The 15,148-nt window shown below is 39.1% G+C and overlaps 1 protein-coding gene across 1 annotated transcript in view; it reads left to right on the forward strand.

Moving 5' to 3' along the window:
* Positions 1-15,148, forward strand: part of micall2a (mical-like 2a) — a 118,953-nt gene that overhangs the window by 36,637 nt on the left and 67,168 nt on the right. The window lies entirely within an intron of this gene.

Here is a 15,148-nt window from a genome sequence, read left to right on the forward strand (position 1 = left end):
TGAATAGTCCAGTTATGAACGTTTGTTTGTCTCTATGTGGCCAAAGATTGACCGGCAACCTGTCCAGGATCCTAACCCAGCTGACCTGTGACCCTAATGAGGACAAGCTCGATAGAAAATGGATGAACACTGAGTCGACTAGACCTTTGCTCCGCCTTTGTCACTGTTTACACACCAGCAGGCACTGTGGGACAACAGAGTCCACAGTCGGGGTCTCGCCACCGCTAACACGTCCGCGGCCCAAAATATGTGCCGAGTGTCAATAGTTGTACCGCTCTGGCTTCCAACTGGAAGCCTTTGAGCCACGGCGACAAAACCAGTGATTAGGCCGCCACCCCCGTTTGGTGCCAATTGCCACATCTCGGCCCCCCGATCGTTGTCGTGTGAGGCTTCCAGCTGGAGCAAGAGATCCCCCAGTGAAGCGTGAGATAGAAGGCTCTCCATCTTGGCAACATCTCGCGGCCGCCCGCAAATCCCTCACAGGCCTGTAAAGCGCTCGAATACGTCGCTGTCCACGAGAGAAAAAAAAATACAGGCCTGCCTCTATGCTGTAACAGCCATTACTTAATTGTGGCGGATTGCGCGAGGCCCGAGTGTTGCCTTAATTAAGCAGCTAATTGCAATGTAGCTCTTGATTAGCTTAGAGGGGACGGGAGCGTGCGCCGCCGCCTGATATGTTGCACACACTTCAGAGTCATTTACAGAAATTGGAGCTAATTTCGCTCTCGCCGTCTCTCTCGCTCGTCTGCATTAATTTAATTTGGCTTGCTTTTTTAGCTCATTAACACTTCTAATTAATACGCTGACACAACCATTAAGACGTCACTTTCAAATTGGCGTCTCCTGATGGATCAGGACGGAGGAGGAGCAGGAAGAAGACACTCACACTCTTTGCATTATATATTTATATCCATAGATTCACGTATATAAAGCTTTAATAGTACATCATGGCCGACACTAATGGGCTGCTGTGGCAGGTGGCTAAATTGGATATGAAAGGGATGCTGATTGTTTTCAAATGTGATTGGGCGCGCTCGCATTGGTGCGTTCACGTGACGGCCTCGGGGGAGCTGGGTGATGAGGGCGGGTGGTGGGGTGTCAGGGCCAGATGCCATACGCAGCTGAAGACCACGCCTGACCGACTGCGTGTGCGCGCGCGTGTGGATGTTTGGGTTTGTCATTTTAATGAGCACAATTTAGTGAGTACGGGCTGCTAACGCTGCGTGAGAAGCGCCATTAGCATTAGCATCACTCGGGCCCATCGCCAATGACTACTTTTAGCTGCTTGCTATTTTATTTGTTTTGGGGATGTTTTTTCCCCATTTGTAAAATTAGTGGGAAAAATGAGTCTCGCCGTTATATTTTTTTTCCTAATTTTGTCTATATTTGCACAGTTTGTAGCACAATTACTGTCTCGTGAAAATGGCAGACTCTCTCAATTGGTTCATTATATTGAATAGAGGAATTTAAGAGGGTAAACAGTTTATTTATATAGAGTTATTTTTATTGAATTAGAGGCATATTATCCCATGTCCTTAATCAGAAAATGTGCACTTTTCAGATTTTCACATCGACTTAAATTTGTTGCGTACGCACTTTCCTGAAATAAATGCACACTGGCCGGAGCGACCTTGAAATCAGGGCGTTCCCTGACAAATCTATGACGGCATATTAGGGTCACGTTTTTTTTAGAGGGTGGGGGCAATTTTTCGAGAGAAAAAATCTTGAAAATTTGCCACTTTCGAAAGTCGTAAATTTGCAAGAAATAAACTCGTAAATTTGCGAGTTTACAAAGTGGCAAATTTGCCACTTTCCGAAGTAGCAAATTTCCGAGTTTATAAAGGGGCAGATTTGCGAGAAAATTTTTTTATAAGCTTACGAGAAATACACGTAGCGTCGCTATAGTCTAATAATAATAATAGTATAATCATTTGAGGATTTGTTAGTGGTTAATGGGACACTTTATAAAATGAAAAGGCAGGATGGAGACTGACTCATTCTTATTTGAAACTTTACTCATCATACATGGCAGCTAGAGCACCAACACTTCATGATCTGCTATCAGCTGACTAGCACTAACCAATCAGAAGCTAGCAATGACTTTAGGTAAATGCAAATGAATGACAGAGAACAGCAGATTCGACACATCAACTTAAATACCAAAATGTATGGTTGTGTAAATAATAATTCTGTAAACACAAATGTGCAAGTAAATATGCATTTTAACAAAGTAACTTAAATGCTTAATCCTCAGGTTGTGGACCTTTGCAAAGCGAGGCGTCTTTGTCGCTGGCCGTACGCAATGCTTCAAAGAGCAAATGCTTCACATCATATGGTTAATCTCTACTATCTCCTTATTTGAAAACCCGACTGAAAAGTATTGGCGAAAACATTCAAGTACGACGCTGTGTGTATTTCTCGTAAGTTTCTGAGTTTTTTTTTTTTCTTGCAAATCTACCACTTTATAAACTCACAAATTTGCCACTTTAGAAGGTTTGCGTGTTTTTTTTCTCGGAATATTGCCCTCTAAAAAATATATATATTGATAGGTGGCTAGTACAAATCTAGCCGTATTATTTTTGTAATCTCTGCTTTCCCTTACTATGACGACGTTAACACCTCCCTGATTGACTTCTTCGCACGCTATCTTCCGCATTGATTGTAGAGCGGGTGGGCGCTTAAAAGGGGGGCTTCCTGCGTCTGCATCCTGCATTTTCTCTTTCCCTTGCAGAGTTTTCCTGAGGACGGAGCGCAGTGCAGGGAAAGCCTCGTGTTTAGCACTTCATTAAAAGTGCCTCTAATAGGAGCCACTGGGGAGATGCTCCCTGCGTCATGTGTAAAAGCCATCAACATCTGCATCAATTAACCCCTTCGTCCCGGCGGGGCCCATTAGGGAGGAGAAAGACGAAGGGAAATGCCTTCTCCGAAAGCTGCACATGGCGGCGTCACAATAGAAGCCATCTAATTGCCTGTTTGTTGTTTTTTGTTCGTCAAACGCCAAATTGGACGTAAAAGCCTCGGAGCTGCACTTCCAAAGGAAATAAGGAGAAATGAGGGATTTAACGCCAGATCAAACTTTAATCACAACTCGTGAGTTGCGCTCTCGCCGCCCGTGATATTTAATTCCCTTTCCACCGCTTGGAGATGAACAAACAAGTCCGACGAGATCATCTGGCGACATCTAAATCAGCAATATGTGTTTAAAAGTCTGTTTGAGCCAATAAAGGCGTACAAGTAGGACATAATTGTTGTGCCGCTGAATGACTTTTGTGGCTGCTAACAATTCCATTGTCAGCTGCAATATTGTCTGCTATTGATCCAGTGACGTTTCATTAAAGTGTTTCACACGTTCGCTTTGAAAGCAACACTTTGCAATTAGACCACATTTGCTCAATTGCGATTCTCTCGCATATTATCTTTAAATTGTGGTTGACTGTGTAAAAAAAAAAATGCAGAAGAGCAGCAATTGAATCTTAAACTTGAGTTCTTGGATATAATTTGCCTGTCCGCCATTTTCTCACAAGAGTGTTTTTAGAGCTGAACGATAATACAGTATTTTAAAAAATGGGTGATAACCCTAACAACATCATAAACACTTTTGTTTTGAAATAAGCAGACTATTATAAAAAAAAAATAACGTTTGTTATTTTCAAGACTGAAAAAAGTAAATTATATACGAGGATTTATTTAATTTTTTAGTAATTATACAAGCTGTAAAGATTTTTTTCTTACCAACAAAAATTGGCAAGCCTACCAGAAAAAGGAGCATTTATTTTATTTTTTTAAGAGAATGTTGTATTTTTAGAAGAAATGTTTGTTTTTACAAATATGATTTATTTAATCAAAAAGTTGTAATTTTTTTTTTTTTTTTTTTTTTAGAAAAATAAAAGATTTTAAAAATACAATTTAAAGAAAATATATTTTTCTAATCAATTTTTATTTGATTTATGGGAATTCCATATTTGTTTATCAAGAAAAAGTTGTAATTTCACACTAATTAAATCGTATTTTGCTGATAACAGTAGATTTTTGAGGGGGAAAAATACAATTTTTCAAGTAAAGATTTGTCTGTGGAAAAAAAGGCTACATTTAGTTGGGGAAAGTTTTATTAATTTCTGGGAAAAGCTTGTATTAATGTGTGTGTGTGTGTGTGTGTGTGTGTGTGTGTGTGTGTGTGTATGTGTGATTGTTTTTTTTTTTGTTTTAGAACAGTCTTTTTTGTGATTAAAAATAAAAAGTCTTAATTTCACTCTATTTGGTAGTTGAGTGCCTGTAGTATTTTGACATCCATTCATCAAAATGACAACTTATAATATTATGCTAATTTTTCCCTAGTTTTTTTCCCTAAAAGGAACCACAATTTTATTCTCATAAGACTGTGAGAAATGAAACTTTCTTTTGTTCACAAAAAACAAATTTTATTTATGGAATATTTTGACATTAAGCATGGAATTTTTGGCTGGGTAACTGAGCTATATCTAAGCATTTCCTGCCAATGGTTTTCGTATTTTCTTTCAATTCTGATCTGATGAATAAAAGAAGTCAAGTTTTGAGGAAGTGAACGCGTTGGCACCTAACGCGTTTGTTCCCCCTCACCGAGCGGCGACAGCTGAGCCCTGATATGTTCGACAAACCCCAAACCAAATCAAGAGTAATAAAATCACTCATTTTGCCTAATGAGCATATTAACGGCGGCGCTGGCGTTTAAGCACAAACAAGAACAGCAACGTTAATAATTGCAACTCTCCGGTGTGGGCCTGATGCGAGCTTTAATAATTAACAGGTCTTTGTCTTATCCCCCGGAGGCGCTCTTGCTATTATCCCGCTACGTTACAAGCGAGTAATTACACTGTCACCTGGTGGGTCACAACACCGCCAAACATCCTCGCCGCCCTAATGCCGCTTTTCGGCTGTGTACGGATCACCTGGCAGACACCTGCTGACATTTAGGCTATTTTAACTTATTTAGTTGCTCTCATTAGAGGATTACCTCCTGTGTTTACATATTAGCACTAATCCAATTGAGTCAACAAGGGCACTTGGTGCGGGCGATGAACTACTACTGAGTGTGAGGGACGCCGAATAGGAGGGGCGAGCATATTCATTTACTTCATTGCAACTTTTTTTTTTTTTTTTTAGCCTTCCAGGGAAAAATGTTGCATGACGAATGAGGTTTGTCACTGTTGGGCCCGTAGAGGATGCTACCTGGATTTCAGCTATGCGTATGTAAATATTATTATTTTTTTAACGTGATTAATGGAAGAAATGTGCTTAATTCAGGCGTAATCCCCTTTATAGGCTATGAAAATGAGAATGGTATTAAAAGTAGACATGCCATTTTAGCCACTCAGAAGCATGAAGGGAGTCAATTCAATTCAGGGCAAGGCACAAAAACTAACACTTTACAAAAAGGGACATCCTAAATATCATCGCTCTTTAGCAGAGTCTGCATCTCTTTACTTTAACTAAAGCAAATGACTGGGGCAACATCATCATGCCAAACTTTTTTTTTTCCAAAGGTCTTAGAGCCATGAGTGATGCAGTTAATAAAATTAGTGTTGTTCCAATACCTTTTTTGGGTCCCGATACCGATACCCAGCTTTGCAGTATCGGCCGATACCATACCGATACTTAAAGTTTTTTTTTCCCACAACATGAAAAAGCTGTCCTGCTATTGGTTCAAAGCATTCAAGGGCCAATAGGATATCTTAGATCGGCATGTAGTGAACATGTCACATACCAGTGAATGTCGTGCACGAGCAAGACACAAGATGCTGCATCTAAAATCCTATATTAGCGTTGGAATTAATGGTATCGGCATGTTACTTGTGAGTAGTCACCGATACCGATACCACTGTTTTAATGTAGTATCGGCACATCTGCCGATACCAGTCTCGGTATAGGAACAACACTAAATAAAATGATGAGCAGCTAAATAGGGGGAAATGGTTGAATGGATTCTGGATCCACCTTCTTCTGCACTAAAACTGGGTTACTCAAATGTTTCTTACTTAATAAATTTCACTCTGTATTGTCTAAAAAACAACATCCACACTTTCTGTGTTTGAGCGGCATAATGGCTCCCGCAGAATAAGGAAGAGGTGGAGTTTTACAGCACTTATCAGACAGTTCAAGTGTTTATTAGCATTAACAGATTTTCTTCTCAAGCTAGAAATGTGTTACTAATATGTAACAAAAAAAAAAAAAAAAAAAAAAAAAAAAGATGATGTCGGAACAATTCATCAATCAATTTGTGAGAGATATGAAATTGCCCATATTACATGCAAGGATTCTGCCTGACAGCAATGTTATGAGCTAGCTAAACAATGAAAACAGGCAAAAACACATCACTCAATCACTCAACGTTGCCTACCTCCCCCAAGGCAAAACAATCACATTTGAAGCCATTGTGACAGGTCACAAGTCAGTGCCGAAGGATGCAGTTCCACTCCACTCCTGTAGGGGGTGATAAGAGTTTAATCAATTCCATCATGTGCTCCACTGCAAGCAAAGCACAAGCCATTTTTTTTAAGCCTTGTATGGAAAAACTGACGTGACATATGCAGCCCATCACTGTCGGGCCTGTAGAAGGCGTCCGTGGTTGTCAACTTCCAACTCAACATATGATTCCTCATTACAAAAAAAAAAAGGGATTAAAAGAGGAAAAAGATGTGATCTCTTTTAATGAGCAAGCTCCTGCCCTCTCATCAGTCCTGATCTTTGACCCCTGGGCCAGCCCCTGTGTCAACTTGCACTAATTAGCTTTTGATCGCACATAGACACACATTCAGGGTCACGTGACGTAAAAACTCACTCTGAGACACGTTGGGGGAAATTACAAAATAAATAAAATGTTGACGGATGGTCGGCTGAACCCGAGGCGACCTCCAATAGAAAGGTGGCCCCCGTATCATGCGCAAGTCAATTCGGATGCCGTGCTCTCTATCGGCTCATTACTGTCGGCTGTATTTATTTAGTTCAACCATTTATCTTTGCCTAATTAGTCGGCAATCAATACGCCAATTGATTTTGCGGCGTGCACTCCGACGCGGTGCTGTTAAAGCACGAAAATAACACGATAGCCAGCTTCGCACATGAGAAATAAATTACAGTCGATAATGCAAACCAACATTTTTCTTGTTCGGCATCAGACCGAAAAATCTGTGATATAGAAAGAAAGAAACAATTTAGGATTAGTTTTACCCTTGCTAAGTAAGCTAGCTGAGCACATACTGCAAGTCAGTGGTGAGCAATCAAGTTTTTCGGAGGGAACATGCAACTAAATTATGTTCGATATGAATTCAAAAACAAAAATTGTGTTGTTTAAATGAGTTGCCATTGTCTTGCCTTGGCATATTTTGTTGTAATTGGTAAATTAAAAACGTTTATTTAGTTACATTAAATGGACATAACGTTAAAGGGTTGACAATAATTCACTATTTATTAACTTTTACAAAAGTCTACTGGTGCCGTAAGTTTTGAAGTTCTTCCATGGAGTCATTGGTCGGCAAAAAAAACAAAACAAAACAGCACCAAACAACCTCTGGTGCTCGTTTCAGAACCACACCAAAACATTTGTGTATATAATCTGGAGCAGGTGGTCAGTCATCACCATAAATGTGAGTCGGATCTAGTTAGATGTCTTGTGTGTGTGCGTGGTCGGGCCCATATTCCGTGATTTTACAGACTTGTGGGGCCCACTTGTCCTTATGGGGCCATTTTGGAGGGCTAAAACAAAACCTGAAATAATTGTATATATCTTTTTATTTTGTTTTGATTTTTTTGCTCTTGTTTTTAATCCCTTTCCAATAACATTGTATAGCGCCTAACTCCACATTGTCATTCTCCAAAATAAGAGTACAAATGTCTGCGGCTAACACACACTAAGCAGTAGTTCACCTCAGTCCACAAGAAGCGACGACACCGACCGCCTCCTTTTCCCCCCCAGAATCATCCGATTGCTAATATTTGTGTTTTATTTCACCATAACTGCAGACAATACACATTGTAATTGCTTTGCCCACCCCCTTTCACATTCCCCTCTTCCTTCTCTTCCAAAAAAAAAAAAGTCTTTGTGTGTGGTAGAAGCCCGGCTAGTAAAGTAACACCCATTAAAAGCTAATTTGCACCTTTAGGCAGTTCATTAATAGTGAATAGTAGAATCACACCAATATAGTCTGTCCTCACCTTAGGGCACCATCTCTATTCATCAAACAGGCTCACACACACGCACACACCTCTCATTTCCAATAACATCAGTCACCATTGTGCAGCTGAAGGGACAATAGACGTGTGCGTGTGTGTTTGTGTAGGGGGTCAGAGTGGCGGTGTAAAGGGCCTGTCCCATGTCATTCCTCATCATTTGGATGCTAAACAAGGTTAGGCGTGTCCTCGCCAGTCAAGCGGTCACCATAAATTGCAGCCAGCACGCACTCCCGTCTGAAATATGATGACGCAGCAACAATAAACGTCATGTCGCGTCAACATACTGCTCATGTAGTGTTATGTGGAACGGACGTTTTGCTCCCAACTCATTCTGGGAGTCCGCAGCGTTGGTGTTTGAAAACAATGCAGATATAATTTTAACAACTGCAGAAAACACCACTATTTATTTATTTATTTATTTTACACAAAATAATTTTAGTACAAAAACAGGCATGTCAAAACAGTTTTTTTACTCCAATAAATCTCCAATGTGTGAAAAAGTTTTGAAGATAATCAATTAGTGGAGCCCAGAGTTCAACTCAAACACGGTGAAGCGACATTTAGCTGTTATGCTGCATGCAAATGGAATATGCTGCCAACAGAATTTAAGTCAGCCACAAGTTTTTACAATGTTCATTCTTTCATTTAATTTTTGTAAGCTACTTTTTATTTTTTTGCTTAAATTCTGTTGTTCGTAAGTACCTTCAAATGTCCGATTTTATTTATGGGAACCACATTGAGTTACATTAAATGTGTTATATAAATAAAGCTGCCTTGACTTGACTTGCACCACTGCAAACTACAATCACAAAAACAAACAAGGCTTTGAGTGTAAGTACTCTTTACAGAAATATACATTTTAAAGCATGTTTACATGGAGTAATTTACAAGATAAAAGTTGAACTATTATTAGAAAAACTTACTAGATGGGAAAAAAAAAAGTTTTTTTTAAGAGAAAATAGTGGAACACTGGAATAATAATACTGTAAAATACAGGTGTAATATAATGAGTAAAAAGTTAAAATTTTTATGAAAATGGACAAGAAAAAAAATGACAACCTCTCTGACTGTTCATAATGTACTCTTTGTTGTTGTATTTTGGCGTGGCCGATGACTATCAAACACATGACATTTAAACACATGCTTGTGGAGGTCAGAGCAGACGGGCTGCCTGCCTGCAATTCTGCTCCCAGCCAGTAGATGACAACCCCATTCTCCACCCCCGCCCATCTCTTCCCCAGTGGAGTATTCTCCTCTTCCTTTCCCTTTTCATCACTTGGTGATGTCCAGCTGCTGCTGTCAACACCTTCTCGCGCGCCGCAATTCATGGCTTGGCGGCGGCAGCTGAGACCCTCCGTTATGAACTTCAATCTGCTGTTTGCGCAAGGGGGCTTCACCCCCGCCAGTCGGCCTTAATCAAGGGAAACACCCCCTTTTTGCCAGAGCATGGGAGGGGTTGAGGACCCTAATTACCCGGCTGCTATAAACAGATGACTTTGTGTTTAACCAGCAGTCCCCAACAACGGGGATGCGGGCTAGTAACGGTCTGTGAGTCATTTACGGACAGAGAGACTGAACAAAAACAGATTTTATTGATCAGCAGAGTTGTACGTGGCCAAAATATCAGGAAGGGATTTTATTCCTAAATACTGTACAGCAATCCCGCCTCTCTCATACTTGAAATACGTGATATAGAAGTAACCTATTCCCAAACCCATTTTTCAAAACTAACAAACTGACCACCTCACTATATACATCAATAGTCATGCCCAACAATTGACATTATAATTTGAAGCTACAGCTGTTAAAAATCAAGATTGAAGGGGGGAATGACACGCAATAATCTTCAGCAGAAACTAGGCTGAGCTGAAATACTGCACTTCCTGTTTTTAACTCTTCTTCTGTAGTAGTGTTAATTTCGTCAACAAAAATTAAACAAAAATGATTTTGTCAACATACATTTTACACCAGACTAAAACTAGACTAGACTAAACTAAAACCCTCATTAATAAACAATAACTGGGACTAAAATAGCATGCATTTTCGTCGACAAATAAAGACGAAACGAAAATGTACTTCACTTAATAAAAAGTGGACTAAAATCTATGGACATTTTAGTTCATGAACAAAAACGAGAGGATAATAATATGATGAAAATGATATGATGTTGTAAAATCTTGTCCCTTCTAATTTGTCACTGTGACACTGTCATGTGACACATCGTGACACCCCCCCTTTCAAATCTGCAGCTAACGAGTGCAACATGCACAAACATGAGACAGACAGGAGGTGGATTCACGGTAAAAGGTTAAAAAAAAATTGAAATTATAATTATAACGTAACAATCTAACGGCTATAACGTTCCAACAATAATATTAATCCAACCGCTAACTAATGGTGGTTAACTAACTTACTAGCTTGTCGCATGGAGCCATAGTAGCCACTCGTTGATATATTGTCATTGTGTTTTTATCAAAATGATGAGAGAAAATTTTATGTAAAATAATGTTGAACATTTACGATCTAAAACTGCTGACAAAAAAAATATTATATATATATAAATATATATATATATACAGGGATTAAATGATTGTCCTGACTAAAACTAGACTAAAATGTTGAAAGTTTTTGTTGACCAAAACCAGATGAATAAAATTATGTTCTCTTGGACTAAAATAAAGACTAAAATGTCAGATTTATAGTCAACTAAAAATGGACTAAATAAAAACAGGATGATGTTGATGAACTATGTTAAAAACTAAAAGCATGATTGAAACTGGACTAAAACTGAGACTACATTTAAAAATGGTTGATAAAATTAACACTATTCTGTAGTCTAATTTACAGTGTCAAAGTAAAGACTGTGCCACCATCTAGTGGTCGACAGCAGAATTACACTCAAAATAAACAGGAGACAGAACAAACTTGCAGAGGTGGGCACTTCCATCAATCGTCCATTCCCGTCAATCACAATGCCTACCTTTTGGTGATTGCACACTGACGGGAAAACTCTTCGAAATTTGCGTCCTTCTCATTCCCAGTATTTTGCGAGGCTTGGCGTCATAAAGCATTTGCCGAAATTGTTGGAAGAATTCGGCAAAAGGTGGGCATCGTCAATTGACAGTGAATTGTCAATTGAACTCTGCAAAATGGAGTTAGGAACTGTATATAAAAAAATGGTGAGTATGATTATGATTATCATTTACTGGTTTGGGAAGCGCGTTGACCAACACTTCGAGTAGTGCCTCCAAAAACATTTTAGGAAGATTTTTGCGATTCCACCTACCCTAAATACGGCATAAATGCCTCTTGCCTTGCGGCTTTCGATTATTTTCAACTTGCCGCACTCCCTCGGGGGGTGAGGTGCGTGTGTGTGTGTCTTCCCGGGGCTTTCTGAATTTTATTAAAGCCTCAGCTGATTACTTGGAGTGAGGCGCACAGGTTGGCGCGTTTTAGCAGTGGAGTGGAGGCCTGACAGGGTCATGTTTAACATGTCCACAGGCAATCAATTCACCTCAACCCCTCCTGCTACTCCAGCCCTCTCCACCTAAGCTGTCCTTAATAACCAGGCAATGGCGAATTACTGATAAGGCGCCGGGGTCTCTGACCCATATATGCCCGCCGCCGCCGCCACCAGCAGAAGCAACCCTCGCCCCGGCACAAATTGGAGAAATCCTCCCTGAAAGAAATGTACATTTATAATGCATAGAAGTGGAGGGAATTAAATTCATTGAGCAACCGTCAAATTCACCTTTTGTTCTTCGGACTGCTGCACTGTGTCCAGACAAAATGAGTCTTAACTTTTTGCAGTCCAAGCATCATATGTTGTTTACTCATCAAAATTAATGTGACACAAAAAGTCACAACACAAGAATAGTTGTAGTTTTACTCGTATGAAGTCAAGATGTTTGTTTTTTTTTGTTATAGTTGCAATTTAACAAGAAAAAGTTGTATGTTTTTTTTTCCCCATATTGCACGAAGAATGGTGAAATTTGTCAAAAATAATGTCATCCAATATTTGTTTAAATATTTTTTTAATTAGAGGAAAGGTGTCATGATTTTATGCTAAAAAAAATGATAAATAAACTTGACTTAAAATAGTCCAAAAATAATTGGAGTAAAAGTTGCAATTTTATGTGAATAAATTTTGAATACATTATTGCATCAAAAGTTCTATCATTTTAGAAGAAGCTATAAAGTTAAAATTTTACAAGAATAAATTTGCACTATTTTGACAAAGTTGTAATTTTTCAAGAATAGCAACTGTAATAATTATATAATTAAATGAATACCTCTCAGACAGTGTCAATCAAAACTGAATAGGACCATTTCTTAAAAAAAAAAAAAAAAAAAAAAATTGTTTCAGTTGAAAAGTTGTTCAAAGCTTTTTATTTCGCCAAACGTTGTTGCTGTGGGTGATGCGCCAAGAGAAATGATGTTATTTTGTTTATCTGAATATGTATGACAACTGATTCAAATTTGCTGACGCATCAGGCCTGGAAAAAATAATATTTTAGACTTTTATTCACATTATTATCATTATTATCTTTTCTCTCATTAGCTCGTGCAGGTGTACGTGATGTTTTTTTCAAGCGTACATGACTTAAACATAGGGTTTATTTTTCCAGTGGCAAGGTTCCACGCTGCTGCATTTCTCTTTGGTGTCATTGACCCCCGTGTAAGTTTTTACTTAACAAGCCTGCAAAAAGCTTCTACATTTGCCCTCATATGACAGTGACTAATTGCCCTGACCGTGTGAGCTGCTCGTTAGGCCAAGGGACTACTAGCCTTCCTCTTTCTTCCTTCCTCTTCCTCCAAACTAAATTCATTATTTCGCCCATTCACGTCACACGTGCACGCACGCACGCATGCACGCACACACTCCTCCTATTAAAGGTTAAGAGATGAACATTCTTTATCTCTAATTGTATGTTTCTAATTCTCCATATGTGCCACAGTGGCAATCAGCTTTTTTTTTTTTTTTTTTATATGCAGTGCAATACTACAATACATTAAATCTCCATATATGCTTTTTGGTGACTCTGCCGCTAATGCTAAGCTAACCCTGCTAAGCTGTCTGCTTGATAACTGTCAGCCAGCTGGCTGCAACTGAAAGGCGTGTCTTTCTCTTTATTTATTTTTTTGCTAACTCACCTGTGCAGCTGTCGGGGTCGCGGTTGTTTAGACAATTAAGAATGTGCGACCTGGATGGGGGGTTCGGGCTGATCACCGAGAGAAACATCAATCTGATCTGGACGTCATGCTCTCACATTACCGCCAAGTTGTTTATGCTATTTTGGCCTATTGTTTACACAGAGCACACACAAGGAGAAGGGGAAAACAGGTGGGGGGTGTCTTCAATCAATGCCATGCTTTGTGCAAATGCGACTTGTGCCTTCGTGGTCCAAATCAAACTGTGTACATGTAGCATGGATCTGGCACTACTTCCATATTGTCTTCAGTTAGTTTCTCTTCATTCGGTGCACATGCATTCGGCAAGTAGTATCGGACAATGCAACAATGTTACAAGTTAGCTGTGGTTGATATGTGGCTATTTGATCTGTACCAAATCATCCCACTAAGCTCTTCAAAATTCACTTGTTGATTTCACGTTAATAATTGTATTGATTGATTGATTGATTGATTGATTGATTGATTGACATTTTAACTAGGTTAATGTAAAATGGAAAAAAAATGAAACAAATTAAACAAAAAAAAAAAAAAGACATATGTTTTACTTGTCCCATGGTAAGTAAATCTTCCATTAAGTCCTTTAAATTGGTCTGATAGTTTGGTGATATCAATTTTTGAATGTCTTGCAAATCCAAGTCAAATAAAAACATATAATATATTTGATTTGATTTGATTTGAATTATTGAACATATAAAAATACAAACAAACAGCAGAGAAACAAAAATTAAAAAAGAAGAAAAGAAAAAAAAAAGAACAAAAACAAAAAAAACATAAAATCATCACAGTTTACATGTTCAAAAGGGAGTAGGAAGAAGTTAAAAACTTATCTAGTCCTACCCCTTATACGTTATATATTTAAACTTATTCCATTATTAAGACAATACTAGGTTAATACAATATAAAACATACTTTGCAGTTTTTGCCAGATTTATGGAAAGAAAGAAAGAAAGAAAGAAAAAGAATTTGCAGAGTTTGACTGATGGTAAACCCTTGATTTACTTGTGATTTGAACACACACGTACAGATTTCACCTTCCCGTGTGTTCAGCATCATTTCACAACACCTTCCCCCAACCTTTACCACCTTGTGTCAGTCCCTGGACAGTTTTTCAGCATATAAATTTGAAAATGATTTGTCCTGCCCTCTTAATAATTGATGAGAGAGAGCACATAGTCAGGGTCCCTTCAATAAACTCCATCCTGGCTTTAATTAGTGAAAGGAAGGGAGGAAGAGGGGAAAAAATGACGGCGAAGAAGAAGAAGCACACAGGGCCTGCTGAGGACTTTGACTGGGTGTTAGTAATTAAAACTGAAACCAGCAAAAGGAGAGGAGAGAAGGAGGCTCTATTTTTAACGGGCAGGCTGTTTGGTGCCAAGTGCCAGTATAAGGTTGTGCAATAAAGAGTGATAATGAAGGTGCGAGACCTCTGGGGGCTGACTGGGCGCTCGCTACAATGGCTGCTCTCGCGGCAGACTGAAATACGGGGAGCAATTAGAGGAGGCAGCGTGTGGACTGGCCACCAGAGATTAGTTAACACCTCAGGAGTGGCGCTTCAGGACAGGCACATGCTTGTTTTCCTCTCTCTCTCGCTTGTTCCCTTTCAACATATCACAGGCAGCCTTAATGGCCGCGCTTAGCTTTGTTTTTTTTTTCCTTTCTTTTTGGAGACGTGTAAGTGCCAGACGGAATGAATCAGTCTTGATCCTTTTAATATTGAAAGTTTTCCCTTTTAAATTAGACTGACAATTTC

The sequence above is a fragment of the Festucalex cinctus genome, chromosome 1 (assembly GCF_051991245.1).
Source record: "Festucalex cinctus isolate MCC-2025b chromosome 1, RoL_Fcin_1.0, whole genome shotgun sequence".
NCBI classification, from domain to species: Eukaryota; Metazoa; Chordata; class Actinopteri; order Syngnathiformes; family Syngnathidae; genus Festucalex; species Festucalex cinctus.